We start from the raw sequence: 16847 nt of genomic DNA, 5'->3' as shown, positions 1-16847 counted from the left end.
TGAGTGCTTCCCCCCACCCTAATCTGCGCGTGCATCTCACAGCACTTGGTGCGATATCGATGATACTTCGTGGCCATTTTTAGAAAGACCTCGACCCTGGTCTCGGCCCTATGAGCACTCTCGATATCCATCATGTAAGTCTAAATAGAAAAGGAAAAGAGGGGAGGAAGCAGCAAAAGCAAAATAGCACAAAAACAAAAAAAGAGGCAAAAAGAAACTTACCCTCAAGGCCATCCCGGGCACACCGTGCGACAAGGAGGAATCATTAATCTCCCGAAGAGACTCATTTTCAGCGGCGGAACACAGAAGGTCAAATTGAGGCACCAAATCCACCATGTCCTCCAACAGGTTAAGATCTGATGGGATCTCGAGTATACGAGAAGGACCCTTCGCCCTCACATCAACCGTGGTAAAGCCTTCCTCGAACATCTGCATGTCCTGAGGATCGATGTCGGAATTCGACTCATAATCATCTACCACCACGCCCTTCAACCTATGATTTGCCGAAGAGGGGGCACGACCCTACCGAGATGACGATGGACCACTCGAAACAATTGTAGTGGCCCCAAAACTCTGTCCCCCCTGCTATGGTGTTCTCCTCCACGACCAAAATAGGCGTCGCCTCTACACCCAGGTTGGTTTCACCGCCAGCTTCAGATACCACAACAGTAGGGTCACCCCTAGAGGACGTCTCAACCAAAGATGCCCCTGCTGCCAACCTCCGCCTCTTTGATAGTGCTTCTTCTCCACTATTGCGAGAAAGTTCGTCTGTTGAACGGATTGTGAGAACCAGAGTGTATGATTGGGGAGAAACCTTCAAACAAACATGTCTGGACGCATGCATAATTTTCTGAGCAACCGAAATTTGGATGCCACCTACAACTGACCTTGGAACGGGCCGAGCAGAGGAAGCCGATTGGCGTAAAGCAAGCGCAGGAACCCTCACCATTCTCACTCCTCTCCGACCTACCAACGAGAAGAGATTCAATCAGGCAAAGATAAGGTAAAACAAAATGCGGAGCAAAGAACAAAGTAATAGACTACAACTAGCCGACTCACCAACAAGAGGCTTGTGCCCAAACTTCTCATGGAAAGGCACCCATTCATGAATACCCACCGTAGGGGAAAGAATCGCGCTCACCCACTCATAAATATCGGCAATTTGCAGAAGAGGTACTCTCTCGGCTACAAAAACAAAAACAAACCCTCAATGAGGTCATTAAAGGGAGGCAACCGATGACTATCTTCAGAGAAGATGCATAAAGTAAAAAGGAAAGAAGACCAACGGGAGAAATTCCACATCTTAGGAAACCCCGCAGGGTCCAACACGACGTGCTCTGTTTGGATGTAGAAGAAGCTCTCCCAAAAGCAGCTGTTACATCTCGCGTTTCGTACGTTAAAGTTTCGTCTTCAGTTAATTGACATAGACGTGGGGGATGAGGTATCTTGAGGTTAATGCTATTTATAACAAGCGATAAGTAAGTTCTATGGAGAATAAAGGGTACACGAATCAAAGAAAATGAGTTTCGTTGAAACTTGTTGATTTGGAATAAAATACGGTCCGAGCTATAATACTCGATGTTTATGGACTAGTACCATACAATGTACCATATGACCGTGATAGTATGATGTATAAAGTATATTGACAATGATTAGTATTTTAAGTAATTTAAGATAATTATTAATTATGCGGGTAATTGGTTAATTATCGGATAACGGGACATTACCTAGTTAATTAATAAATTAGTGGATAATGATTAAACCACCCCCCTAACGTGGCAAGCTTTCCTAAGCTCGCTAAATGACTAATAATGAAGATGGAAAATGTGTCACACCTTAAAATGACACCAAGCTTTCAATGAGGGGCCCACCTAAAGTAAGAATAACAATCTCAGAAATTAAATTCCCTACACCTATTCTGAAAGAGTTCATCAAGCTTTAGGAAAATTTTGTTTCAAGTTAATAGTCCATCAAGCTTTTCTTATAAAGAAAGTACGTTAAAACATTTCTAATATGCAAATCCATATTGTATATCATATAAGCTATGCCCAAGCTTTCAAAAATTCAAATTAACGTGAGATTTTGCAATATTAAGGGAGTACGGTATAATCTTTCTCAAGAGAATCAACTCAGGTATGTTAAGTCTATCCTTTCTTTCTTTTTGGCATGATCTATACGACACAAAAGAAACGATCAAATACACAACTTCCATAAATTATCTATTCGTAGAAATGCTAGAGATGTGTATATTCTTCTTCTACCACAAGTCTTATTATTCTATCATCTGTTCATGGGTCTCAGAAAAATGCGTATTTGATAAAGTTTATCCGAAAGGCATATTGAGTTTTACGGCATTCCGAGAAAATCTTATTAATGTATTTCTTATGCATTTCATGCATTTATACATGTACATTGACCCATGACTAGATGGCGTTATATATGCGTATATATGTATATTATATTTATATGATATACGGGAAAAAGGTTACGTCGTTATATACGCACCACCACCTGATCAGTTGGTATATGTTGATGATGTTGCCCACAGTGGCCGGGACGATATGATAGGATGCCCTCAGTGGCTTGATGATTTTACATACACCTAACCTATGCATGACATGAAATTTATATGCATGTCCATGACATTATAAATGTTTCAGAATTTACAAAGTTATTCACATTTACAGATGAATCTCTTTATTCTATGTTTCATCTATTTTTTTATATACTGATTTTTATGCCTTACATACTCAGTCCATTATTCGTACTAACGCCTTATTTCCCGGAGCCTGCGTTTCATGCCCACAGATGCAGGTAAGCAAGTTGACAGTCCCCCTTATTAGGATCCTTGATCAGCGAGAGTTGGCGTGCTCCACTTGGTATGGAGTTGCTTTTAATTTTGGTACGATATGTTTGTAAATAGATATATGGGTATGGTGTGGCTCAATCCCGTCTTTGTATAGTTGTATTTATGTTAGAGGTCTGTAGACAATTATGTAGAATTGGATAGTAAGTAGCCTTGCCGGCTCGGCCCACTGTATTTTTTGCATGTATATGTACATATGTCTTTTGGACAGGTTTCCCTTGCATATGTTATTCATGTTTATATCTTAAAGACATGCTTAAGGGTGTTCGACAGATAGGACTCGGGCACCTGTCGCGACCCATCGGTTTATGTCGTGACAAAAGTGGTATTAGAGCAGTTCTGTCCTAGGGTTGTCTACAGACCGTGTCTAGCAGAGTCTTGTTTATGGGTGTGTTGTGCATCACACTTATAGATATGAGGCTACAGGACATATAGGATGTTATCCTCTCTTTTTATCTTAGATCGTGCAATATAAGAATTCATATTCCTAACAATATATTATGTTTTTAGTGATGCCTCCAAAGACTACAACCACCCAGAAGGGAAAGTCCGTGGCAGGTGGGACTACTAGTCGAGCGCCACGAGTTACCAGGGCTCGGAGAGAGTCTCATAGTGAGATTCCATCTAAGACTTCAAATACCTCGCCCTCTCCAAAAGAGTTCTGAGGGGCACCAGCTCCAGCGCCTGCCCTAGTGCGTTCAAAACCCCTCAGCCAGATACACCAGTTCAAGAGATGAGAGATTCTATTCAGCTATTAACTCGATTAGTAGCCGCGCAGGCTCGGTGTTAGGAAGTAGGTATTGGTCATGCAGATAGGTCCATCAGTGGAGGGTTCGTGATTTCATTAATTTTGACCCTCCAGTATTTACTAGGGCAGATCCAAACGAGGGCCTTCACGTATTTATTGATAGAATACAGAGGACGTAAAGGGTAATGAAGGCCACTGCGATTGAGTTAATTGATCTAGCTTCCTATAGACTCTAAAATGTCGTAGTTAATTGGTATGAGTCTTAGGAATTGTCCAGAGGAGAAGATGCCCCTCCAACAGTATGGTAGGAGTTTACAGAAGCTTTTCTTCATCATTATCTGCCACCAAGGCTTAGATGGACCAGAATTGATAGGTTCTTAACCCTTTGATAGGGTAACATGAGTGTTCAAGAATACAGTCTTCAATTTGATTCGTTGGCTAGGTATGCTCCCGCTATTGTATCTAAGATGGAGGATCGGGTTCACCGATTCGTGATGGGGTTAGAACTGCACTTGCTTAATGATTATATGCCGGTCTCACTTCATCCAGACATGGATATTCCTCGTATTCAAGCATACGCTCAGGGTGCAGAGGAGCGTAAGCAGAAGCAGAAGATGGATCGTGAACATGATAGGGCATAGAATAAGAGAGTGAGGTCTTTGGGTCCTTCTGGTGAGTTTCGAGATGGTTAGAGACAATAATAACCGAGTATCCAGCCCAACCATTGGCTAGCACACCCCCTAGTTTGGCGGTAAAAGATTTGATCGTTTCACATATTCAGGGTCTGGTTAGAATTTCAAGGCCTCAGGTTCTCAGTATAGGGGTGAGTCAAGTCAGATAAGGCTGCCCTTGCCACGATGTGCTCAGTATGGTAAGCAGTATGCCAGTCAGTGCTGTATGGGGTTGGGTGTTTGTTATACTTGTGGTTATCCGGGCCACGTTATGAGGGATTGTCCGATGAGAGGTTGTGCAAGCATAACTCAGCCAGCGGGATCTGTAGCTGGTTTATCATCATCAGTATGCCCCCTGGGAAAGGTTCACAAGCACCAACGAGTCATGGTAGAGGCAGAGGCGGAGCATCTAGCTCGAGCGGTCCTCAGAACCGCATTTATGCATTGGCAAGACAACCGGATCAAGTGTCATTGCCTGATGTTGTTACAGGTATATTATCAATATTTTTATATGATGTATATGCACTGATTGACCCAGGTTCCACCTTATCATATGTTACTCCGCTGGTTGCTAGTAAGTTTAGAATAAAACCTGAACTGGTTAAACCTTTTGAGGTATCTACACTTGTTGGGGACTTAGTGGTAGCTAAGCGAGTATATAAGGGCTGTATAATAGTAGTTCAAAGTCGATCTAACGTAGTAGACCTAATCGAGTTAGATATGGTAGAATTCAATGTTATAATGGGTATTGATTGGTTGGCTTCTTGTCATGCCAACGTTGATTGTTGATCAAAGATAGTCCGATTTCAATTTCTAGGGAGCCTGTTTTGGAGTGGAAAGGTAATACGGCATCGCCGAGAGGTAGATTTATTTCATATGTCAAGGCACAGAAGATGATCAAAAGAGTTGTATTTGTCACTTAGTTTGGGTTCAGGATGTAGAAGTAGAGTCACCAACCATTTAGTCCATCCCTGTGGTTAATGAGTTTCCCGATGAGCTTTCGGGTCTTCTGCCATAGCGAGAAATTAAGTTTGCTATTGACCTACTACCAGATACTCATCCAATATCTATTCCTCCCTCTAGAATGGCCCTCACAGAGCTGAAAGAGTTGAAGGAACAACTAAAAGACTTGCTTAAAAAAGGTTTTATCAGACCTAGTACATCACCATGAGGAGCATTTGTGTTATTTTTGAGGAAGAAAGATGGTTCCTTACGGATATGTATTGATTATAGACAGTTGAATAAGGTGACAATCAAGAATAAGTACCCGTTCCCGAGGATTGATGATTTATTTGATCAGTTTCAAGGTGCCAAGTGTTTTTTAAAGACAGACTTGAGGTCTGGGTATCATTAGGTAAGGTTTAAGGAGGAAGATATTCCAAAGACAACACTCAGGACAAATACGAGCACTTTGCGTTTCGTGTTATGTTGTTCGGTTTAACCAATGCCCCAATAGTATTCATGGATTTGATGAACCGTGTGTTCAGGACCTTTTTAGATCTGTTCGTAATTGTATTTATCGATGATATATTGGTATATTCTCGGTCAGAGGCTGAGCATGCAGATCATTTGCGTGTTGTGCTCAGAGTTCTATAAAATGGGAAGTTGCATGCAAAATTCTCTAAATGTAATTCTGGTTGAACTTTGTAGCTTTCCTTGGGCATATCACTTCGGGTGAAGGCATCCGGGTGGATACACAAAAGATTCAGGCAATAAAGACTTGGCCTAGACCCACAACACTGATGGTGGTTTGTAGCTTTCTCGGTTTGGCAGGCTATTACAAGAGATTTGTAGAGGGATTTTCTTCCCTTTCAGTGCCTTTGATAAAGTTGACTCAGAAGGAAGCAAAGTTTCAATGGACGGATGCTTGCAAACGGAGTTTCCAGACACTGAAGGACAAATTAACTTCAGCACCAGTTCTAACGCTCCTAAAAGGGACCGATGGTTATGTTATCTATTGTGATGCTTCAGGCGTTGGATTGGGTTGTGTGTTGATGCAACATGGTAAGGTTGTATCTTATACTTCTAGACAACTAAGAAAGCACGAGAAGATCTACCCGACCCACGATTTAGAGTTAGCCGCGATGATTCATGCAGTAAAGATGTGGAGACACTACTTGTATGGCATTCATGTTAATATCTATATGGATCATAAGAGCCTCCAATATATCCTCAAGCAAAAGGAATTGAATTTACATCAAAGAATATGGTTGGAGCTACTTAAAGACTATGACGTTGATATTTTATACCATCCGGAGAAGGCGAGCGTAGTAGCCGATGCCCTTAGCCGTAGATCTATGGGTAGCCTGTCGTATTTATAGCCAGAAAAGAGGGGAATAGCCCATAAGGTTCATGAGCTAGCTAGTCTTGGAGTTCGGTTACTGGATTCAGGTAATATTGAAATTACTATTTGGGATACCACAACATCCTCTTTAGTAAATAAAGTAAAGGAATGCCAGTACGAGGATCCTGTGTTAGTTCATTATAGGGATACCACCACTCAGAAGGAGAAGGCACTGTTTGAAATTATAGGAGATGAGGTCCTCAGATATCGAGGATGATTATGTGTCCCTAATGTTGCAAGGCTGCGGTCGGCAGGTTATGGGAGAAACTCACTATTCTCATTATTCTATCCATCCAGGAGCAATAAAGATGTATTATGACATCAAAGAGGTATATTAGAGGGACGGAATGAAAAAGGATATAGCGAAGTTTGTTACTCAGAGCCATAACTGTCAGCAGGTTAAGATTGAGCATCAAAAGCCCGGTGGATTATTACAGGCTATGAAGATTCTGACTTGGAAATAGGAAGTAATTAATATGGATTTCATCGTAGGCTTACCGCGTACCCAGCGAAAGTTCGATTCTATATGGGTGATTGTTAATAGGCTTACAAAGTCAGCCCATTTTTTGCCCGTCATGACTACATATTCTGCAGAGGCTTATGCCAGGCTTTATATTAAGGAGATAGTACGACTGCGTGGTGTCCCTATATCTATTATCTCGGATAGAGGAGCTCAATTTACAGCTTACTTCTGGAGTTCCTTCCAAAAAGGGTTAGGACTCAAGTAAGTCTTAGTACAATATTTCATCCCCAGACACACGGACAAACTGAGCGTACTATTTAGATACTTGAGGATATTTTACGAGCTTGTGTGATAGACTTCAAGGGTAGCTGGGATAATCATCTACCGCTTATTGAGTTCGCATATAATAAATAGCTACCATTCCAGTATTCAGATGGCTCCGTACGAAGCTCTTGACGGACATAAGTGTAGGTCGCCTATAAGGTGGTTCGATATTGGGGAAACTACGTTAGTAGGACCAGAATTGGTACACTAAGCAATCGAAAAAATTAAGCTTCTACAGGAAAGGCTATTAGCAGCTCAAAGCCGTCAGAAGTCTTATGTGGATAATCGACGACGAGACTTGGAGTTTCAGATTGATGACTGGGTATTCCTAAAGGTATCACCGATAAAAGGTGTCATAAGGTTCAGTAAGAAAGGAAAACTTAGCCCTCGGTACATTAGACCATATAGGATCATACGCAGGGTAAGTGATAACTAGGGATTTTGCTACATTTTATACTCCACCATGCTTAAGTTTTGATTAGAAATGTGTACAAAATAATCCCAAAGGCTCACAATTTGTGTTTGATTGCAGGTTTGATCAACATAGTGACAAGATATCAAAGATCAGCTCAAAAAGGAGTGAAACTTGCACAAGTATCAAGGCAAGACAAAGCTAAGGCAAAACAAGGCCAGTGCGGCCACATACCATTCTGTGCGGTTCGCACAAGTGAGGTTCAGAGAGTATGCAACTCAGGAAAATCAGGCCATGCGACCGCATGGGATTTAATGAGGTCCGCACTGAAGTTACTACGGCCACACTCGATTTAGTGCGGTCCGCACAACCAAAGATTAGAGTGTTGCTATTTTCGGAGATTGAAGCCAATGCCGTCCACACTCCATTTCATGCGAACCGCACTAGAGGCCATCACGGCCGCAGTCCATCCTGTGCGGTCCGCATTGCCCCAGTTCAGAGAGTTCGATTTTTAAGTCTAGAGCCTTAGTGCGGCCGCACATGATTTTGTGCGATCCGCACTAGCCTCGCCGGGGTAGTTTTGTCCAAATTTTTCAGCTTAGTATAAATAGCTTCTTTTCCCATTTTTAGGTCATCAGATAGTTTTAGCTGAGAGCTGCGCTCGTGGGTTCGAATATTTTAGCTATTTTGGGCAATTTTATCTATATTTCAACATTGAATCTTCTTGTTTATCTTAGTAATTAATTAATATGAGTTTTTCTTCATCTATTTCTTGTTTTTCTTCTTTAATTATGAGTATCTAAACCTATAAGCTAGGGTTGTGGCTCAACCCTAGTGTGGGTAATTGATGTGTCTTGTGTTTTAGGGCTAGATTGACTATGGGTGTTTGATATTTGGGCTAATTTCATGTTTAATTGCTGAATTAGTGGTTGCAAACACTAGTTTGTGTTTAGTTGACTTGAGCTCTTCTTGAGAAAGAGAGTTTAAGTCTCTGAAATTGGTCCAATAAGGAATTGGGGCGTACTCAAGAGATTGATATCCCCAATTAAAGGGTTAAACCTCGAGAGAGTAATACCCGACTTGAACCTTGATTGCTTGTGCAAATTTGCATACCCAATTGGTCTTGAGAAAGTCAATTCGGGCAAAATCACTTGAACCACCGAGAGGTGTAGAGTGGGTAAAATCGTGCAATGATTATATCATACTCCCCAAATATGCCAATCATGCCTTAGACTCAAGTATCCGTCAATTGACCACCTAGGCGAAAGTCACTACCCTAGTGCCTTTTAAATCATTTGAACAACCCGCAACATTTTACTCTTAGCTTATTCTAGTTTAATTTACCATTGTAGTTTGATAAAAGTAGAAGTAAAACAAAAATCCAAAAATATTTAGAAGTGTAATTTGGAACACATACCCAACTCTAAATTAGATAGATACCCGACTCCAACATCAAGCTCTTTGTGGAAATCGATCCCGACTCTAAATCGGGTAAAAGCTGCTTCGACCCTCTCTCGATACTCAATAGTAGTGCAGGGTAGGCTTCGATCATCTTTTTGGTGCCGTTGCCAGGGAGCTAACGATTTTGAATATCTATTTAAATAGTTTTGTGTATTGTTCTTCTTTCTTTCTTTGTCACTAATTTGTTTGTGTCACAACTCAGGTACCAAATGGCAGCGAACAACGCAAATGACCCTCTTGGAAATGTGATTGTGGGGGAAGAGGTAGATGATGTCTGAGATGATGAGGTGCCTCTTGTACCTCAAGGACAACGTAGAGGCTGCCAGGCTAATGCTAATGTTAATGACAATATTCCAGACCCTCTTCCGCCACCTCCAAGAGTGGCTTCTAGAGTGCTTCCGAACCAAGGTTATGCAAGTGTTATTGTCCCACCCTGAATTCGGGCGGGCAATTTTCAAATAACCAATGTGATGTTGACCTTAATAGAGCAACGCGGGTACTTCACGGGCGGTGTAAATCAAAATGCTTACAAACATCTCAAGGGGTTCGTGGATACATGTTGGGGGAGCAAGCAAACTAATGTGTCCGAGGATGCTCTTAGGTTGAGACTCTTCCCATTCTCACTTAGAGGGAAGGCATTGGATTGGCTCGAGCGACTTCCCAACCATTCCATCACTTCTTGGGATGAGTTGGCGGACAAGTTCATTGCAAAATTTTTCTCACCGGGGCATATGACTGTATTGAGAGATGAGATCTTGGCGTTCAAGTAAGAGCCCACAGAACCTTTGCATGAGATTTGGGAGCGTTATAGAACAATGGTGAAGGAATGCCCCAACAATGATATGACTGAGGCGATGATCCAACAAACCTTCTATCGGGGCATTAATACAACAAACCAATGCATAGTGAACCAACTTGCTGGGGGCAACTTCATGAAGCTGTCATATGATGAGTCTTGTGACATTCTTGACGAGATAGCTGACACTTCTTCCGCTTGGCAAAGTAGAGCCAATGTTTCCCAGGGTGACCCCACAGTTACCCATTTGCACAAGGAATTACATGATCATGGGCATGTTATAGCTGAGTTGACAACTACAATGAACCAACTAGCAAAGGTACAGTTGCAACAAGTTCAAAATCTGTGCCAAGTGAATGCCATGGAGGGTGTTAGCATGCTTGTCAACAAAAGAAAACAAAGAGGACAACAAAACCAAGGGAATTTGGAGCAATTTGATAATGATTGTGGTGGCTTTCAAAATGATGATTATGATGAACAAAGTGAAGGGGTGCAATACGTGAATAATTATCAAGGCCAAAGAGGCAATTATTCCAACCAACAACAATGGAGACCCCAAGGCAATTGGGGCAATTAACAACAAGGCAATGGTAATTAGGGGAACAATAACCAAAACAACAACTGGGGAAATCAGAACAACAATCAAAGTAACCAATGAAATTGGAATGGTAATAACAACAATTAGGTTGGTAATAACAATCAAGGTGGATGGAACAATGGAAACCAAGGAAACCGGGGGTAAGGTTTTCAAAGGCCCCCAATGTATCAACAACGAAACAATCCACCCCCATTTCCATCTCAAGGTCCCCGTTCTTCTAACAATGATATGGGTAGAATTGAAATGATGTTCAAACAGGTGATGAAAAAGAATGCGGACTCGGATGCTCAGTTGGCTTCCTACAATACCTCTATCAGGAACTTGGAGGTGCAGTTAGGCCAAATCTCACAGTCTTTAAATACTCGCCCTAAGGGTGAGCTACCAAGTGATACGATAGTAAACCCGAAGGGTGGGAACAATCATGTTATGGTAGTAACAACAAGAAGTGGAAGAGGCAGTGATGTGCATGCCTCCAAACAAAAGCAAGTTGTGGATGATAATGTTGAGTTGCAAGAAGATGAAGTTCATTTGGTGGTTGAAAATGTGATTAATGAAAATATGAATGAAGAAGTGAGGATTGATATTCAAGATATCAAGGTGGAAACTCAAAATGATGTGAACCCGTCTAGGGAACACATAATAAACATGCCAGAGCCGTTTGTGCCTAAAGCCAAGGCTCCTTTTCCAAGTCCACCTCCGCCTTATCCTCAAAGGCTCGTGAAGCAGAAAAATGAAAATCAGTTTAAAAAGTTCATTGACATGATGATGAGCTTATCCATCAATGTGCCTTTGGTGGAGGCTCTTGAACAAATGCAGGGATATGCTAAATTTATGAAGGACTTGGTAACAAAGAAGCGGTCTATAGATTGAGAAACTATAAAGATGACTCACCAAGTTAGTGCAATAGTGCATTTAATGGCCCTGAAGCTTGAAGATCCCGGTGCTTTCACCATTCCTTGCACCATTGGGAGTGCGGATTTTGCTAAAGCTCTATATGATTTGGGGCTAGTATCAATTTGATGCCCTATTCCATTTTCAAGACTTTGGGTATTGGGCAGCCAAGGCCGACTTCCATGAGATTACAAATGGCAGATAGAACGATGAAGAGACCATTGGGTATTATTGATGATGTGCTTGTCCGGGTGGACAAATTTATCTTGCCAGCTGACTTTGTGATCTTGGATTGTGAGGTGGATTATGAAGTTCCTATCATATTGGGAAGACCTTTCCTAGCTACGGGGAAGGCCTTAGTTGATGTAGAAGCTGGGAAACTCGCCTTTCGGGTGGGTGATGAAAAGGTGGTCTTTCATGTGTGCAAATCAATGAAGCAGCTCAACAGTACCGACGTGTGCTCTTTTGTGGACCTCATCACAGCAGTGATAATTTATGACACCAGTGCAATGATCAATGTGGAGGACCTATTGGAGGCCGTATTATTAAATCTTGATGTCAATGAGGATGCAAACCGAGTGGAGTGCGTGCATGCTTTACATTGAATGGGCTCTTACTCTTATAAGCCTAGGAAATTATTTTTAGATCTCGAGAATAGAAAGACTCCACCAACAAAACTTTCAATTGAGGAGCCTCCGGTGTTGGAGTTAAAACCACTGCCTCCACACCTCATGTATGAGTTCTTAGGCTCAAATTCTACTTTGCCAGTTATTCTTTCTTCTTGTCTTACTAACATGCAGGTTGATGCCATATTGGCGGTGCTTCAAAAGCGGAAAAAGGTAATTGGATGGAATTTAGCTGATATTCGGGGAATAAGCCCCGCATCATGTATGCACAAGATTATTCTGGAAGATGATACAAAGCCCTCCTTGGAGTATCAAAGGAAGTTGAACGAGGCAATGCAAGAAGTTGTGAAAAAGGAGGTGATCAAATGTTTGGATGTCGGGGTTGTGTACCCCATCTATGATAGCTCTTGGACTTCACCGGTGTAATGTGTACTGAAGAAGGGTGTCACAACCGTGGTTACAAATTCACAAAGTGAGTTGATTCCTACAAGAACTATTACCGATTGGAGGGTATGCATGGACTACCGCAAGTTGAATAAAGTGACCCGCAAGGATCACTTTCCTTTGTCTTTTCTTGATCAGATGTTGGATTGACTTACTGGGCGTGTCTTCTACTGTTTCTTGGATGTGTATTCTAGGTACAACCAAATCTTGATTGCTCCGGAAGATCAGGAGAAGACCACATTCACTTGTCCATATGACACTTTTGCCTTTTCTAGGATGACTTTTGGGTTGTGTAATGCACCGGCTACATTTCAGCAGTGTATGATGGCCATTTTCACCGACATGGTGGAAGACATTTTGGATGTGTTCATGGAAGACGTTAGTATTATGGGGGATTCATTTGATGAGTGCTTGAAGAATTTTGATAAAGTTTTGGCCCGTTGTGAAGAAACCAATCTTGTCCTCAATTGGGAGAAATGTCACTTTATGGTGGAAGAAGGAATAGTTCTTGGGCATAAAATTTCAAAGCATAGTATTGAGGTAGATAAAGCAAAGATCAATGTAATTTCAAGGCCCCCTCCCCTACATCCGTCAAGGGAGTTCGAAGTTTTCTCGGGCATGCGGGGTTTTACCGGAGATTTATCAAAGACTTTTTGAAGGTAGTGAATCCTTTGTGCAAGTTGTTGGAAAAAGATGCTAAATTCGTGTTTGATGAAAAATGTATGCAAGCCTTTGAACTTCTCAAGCATAAGTTGACCACCACTCCTATCATTACCGCACCTAATTGGAGCTTACCCTTTGAGCTCATGTGTGATGCGAGCGATGTTGCGGTTGGGGCGGTTTTGGGTCAAAGAGTGAACAAAATGTTTCATCCGATGTACTATGCAAGTAAGACAATGAATGATGCTCAAGTGAACTATACAATGACCCGAGAAAGAACTTTTGGCTATTGTGTTCCCAATAGAAAAATTCCGGCCGTATCTTACAGGTGCTAAGGTTATTATTCATATCGACCATGCCGCACTCCGGTACTTGATGACGAAGAAAGATTCCAAAGCTAGAATGATGCGATGGGTCTTGTTACTTTAAGAGTTTGATTTGGAGATTGTGGACCGGAAGGGTAGTGAGAACCAAGTAGTGGACCACTTGTCCCGCTTGGAGGAGGAGGGGAGGCCTCATGATGGCCTAGAGATCAATGATTCATTTCCCGACGAACAACTCCTTTCGGTGTCGATGAATGATATGCCATGGTTTGCCGATATTGCTAATTTCCTTGTGGCTGATATAATCCCGTGTGAGCTCTCTTCTAACCAAAGGAAGAAGCTCAAGTGGGATAGTTTGGATTTCTATTGGGATGAACCGTACTTGTTCAAGATCTACACGGATGGTGTGATCCGAAGGTGTGTCCCGGAGGAAGAGCAATTGAGTATCTTGGAGGCTTGTCATTCCTCTCCCTATGGTGTCCATCATGGCGGGGTGAGGACGGCTTCTAAAGTTCTTAGCTATGGGTTTTATTGGCCAACTTTGTTCAAAGATGCGGGTGATTTTGTGAAGAGATGCGACGAATTCTAAAGAGCGGGGGGAATTTCGAAGAAAGATGAGATGCCTTTCAATACCATCCTTGAGGTTGATATTTTTGATATATAAGGCATTGATTTTATGGGCCCTTTTGTTAGCTCGTGTGGGAACACATACATTCTTGTGGCGGTGGACTATGTTTCAAAGTGGATTGAAGCCATGGCGTTGCCCAACAATGAGGCCCGGGGTGTTGTTGCATTTCTCAAGAAGAGCATTTTTACAAGGTTTGACACTCCTCGTGCAATCATAAGTGATAGGGGGTCTCATTTTTGCAATAGAGCTTTTGACACTTTGCTTTCAAAGTATGGTGTCAATCACAAAGTTTCTACTCCCTATCATCCTCAAGCAAGTGGTCAAGTTGAAGTCTCCAACAGGGAAATCAAAAGCATATTGTCAAAGACGGTCAATGCAAATAGGACCGATTGGTCAAAGAAGTTAGATGACGCTCTATGGGCTTATAGGACTACTTACAAGACTCTGATTGGTATGTCTCTGTATTAGTTGGTGTTTGGGAAAGCTTGCCATCTATCGGTTGAGTTAGAGAACAAGGCCATGTGGGCTTTGAGGAAGCTAAATCTTGAATGGGATGTTGCAGCTAATCTTCGTGTGGAGCAATTTAATGAATTTCGATTTCATGCCTACTCCAGTTCGTCCTTGTACAAGGACAAGATGAAGTACCTTCATGATAAATATGCTCGTAGCAAGGAGTTCAAAGTGGGCGATTTGGTTCTCTTGTTCAACTCCCGGTTACATATGTTTCCAGGAAAGCTCAAGTCAAAATGGAGTGGACCTTTTGAAGTGGTGTGTGTGACCCCGTTTGGTGCTCTTGATTTAAAGAACAAAAATTGTAAAGTTTTCAGAGTGAATGGGCATAGGATTAAGCACTATTTGGGAAAAATTGATGACAGCCACGTCGTGGCACTTCTTCATCTCAAATGATGTAATGGTAACATGCATCGTGCCGCGACGTTAAATCAGGCGCTTCTTGGGAGACAACCCATGTGTTTTTCTTCTTGTTTTTATTTGATTTTCATTGTAGTATATGATTGATTTTTGGATTAACTGGTTGTGAAATGCTACATGATTATGTTGATGCAGTACAGGAAATAGTGGAAAAAGCGTTCAGGTCTCTGAAGTTGTCAATGCGGACACACTACATTCAGTGCATACCACACTGGTGGAGGGTGAAATGTCGACCTCTCTGAAGTTTGCCACTACGGCCGCACTACATTTTGTGCAGTCCGCAGTGGACCACTGCGGCCGCATGACATTTTGTGCGGACCGCAGTGAGTTGCCTTCTCAAACTTAAATCAAGCTATGTGGTGCGGACCGTAGTCGATTATATGCGGTCCGTATTGATTGGTAAGACTGGGCCCCAGGTCCTTTTCTATAAATAGGGCCTGAGACCCTCCTGTTACACTTTTCGAACTCTTGACTCTCAGAAATAGCAAATCACTGTTCATCTGCTCATTTACTCGAAATTAACTGCTTCGAATCATTAATCTTCATTTCATCTCACATCTGGTAACTTAACTTCTTTTTAATTACTTTAATTTTGTTATTTTTCCTTTACTTTTTGTTTTCTTGTCTTTTATTTTGTTCTTCCCGTAGTTTCTTCAATTGGTTAGGTTAGGGTAATGAATTCTTTGATTAACGTAGAATTAGGTGGTTAAAAACAATGGGCAATCACTTAGGAACCTTACTATGGTGAAATATTGGACTTAAAAGCAAATGATTTTAAACCCTAAGTTAGTGTTGTAGTTGGGCACTCAGTGCAGATTGCGGTTGATTTTGTGTAGTCCGTGGTGCCCTTGTGCGGTCTCCAATAACATTTTGTGCGGACCGTATTGCTGAAAGTCCTGAAGGCCGATCTTCGAGGACCGCGGCCGCATTGTATTTTGTGCGGTCCGCGGTGCCTCAATGCGGACCACATTACCTTTTTGTGCGGTCCTACAAAGCAATTGTTTATAGAGTGGGTAGTCTGAACCCCACCTCTGTGTGGACCACATTGACATTTTGTGTGGACCGCATTGGCCTCTGTGCGGCCGCACTCTATTTTGTGCGGTCCGCACTATGTGATTTCTGCAACTATCTACAACCTTTATTCTTCTGCAACTGTGAACTTAATTGAATTCACTGATACTAACAAAGCATACCTGAACTTGTTTGTAGACAATGGTGAAACAAAGGGGCAAGGTCTCTAAACAACCAGGTAGAGGAGAATCCTCCCGGGGAGGGAAACAAAAAATGGTAAGATTGACTGTTCAAGCCCGGCAAAACATTAAAAACATGAGGAAGATGATTAAAGCTGCTGATAGGGCCATTGACATATCTGGGAGTGAGTACGAGCCCTCCCTGGAGATATCTTTAGACTCAATCCTAGAGTATATCCCTGACTGGCCGGAAAGAAACAGACTAAGAGACACTCTTCCCACTTCCCCCGCTGCCCAAGCATCAGTAAATGTATCTTCTGGGTCATTTGAGGGCTTAACTGAAGGCGGTGAGGATGAATACTCCACCTCTCCCACAACTTCATTATCCGGAGAGGGTGCAGTAGGAGACGATAAGGAAGTAGGAGGAGAAGGAGAAGTAGGGGAAGAGGGTGAACCTCAGGTTGGCGGGGTT

This window comes from Nicotiana sylvestris, chromosome 4 (assembly GCF_000393655.2).
Source record: "Nicotiana sylvestris chromosome 4, ASM39365v2, whole genome shotgun sequence".
NCBI classification, from domain to species: Eukaryota; Viridiplantae; Streptophyta; class Magnoliopsida; order Solanales; family Solanaceae; genus Nicotiana; species Nicotiana sylvestris.
Note: the sequence above shows the minus strand (reverse complement) of the source record.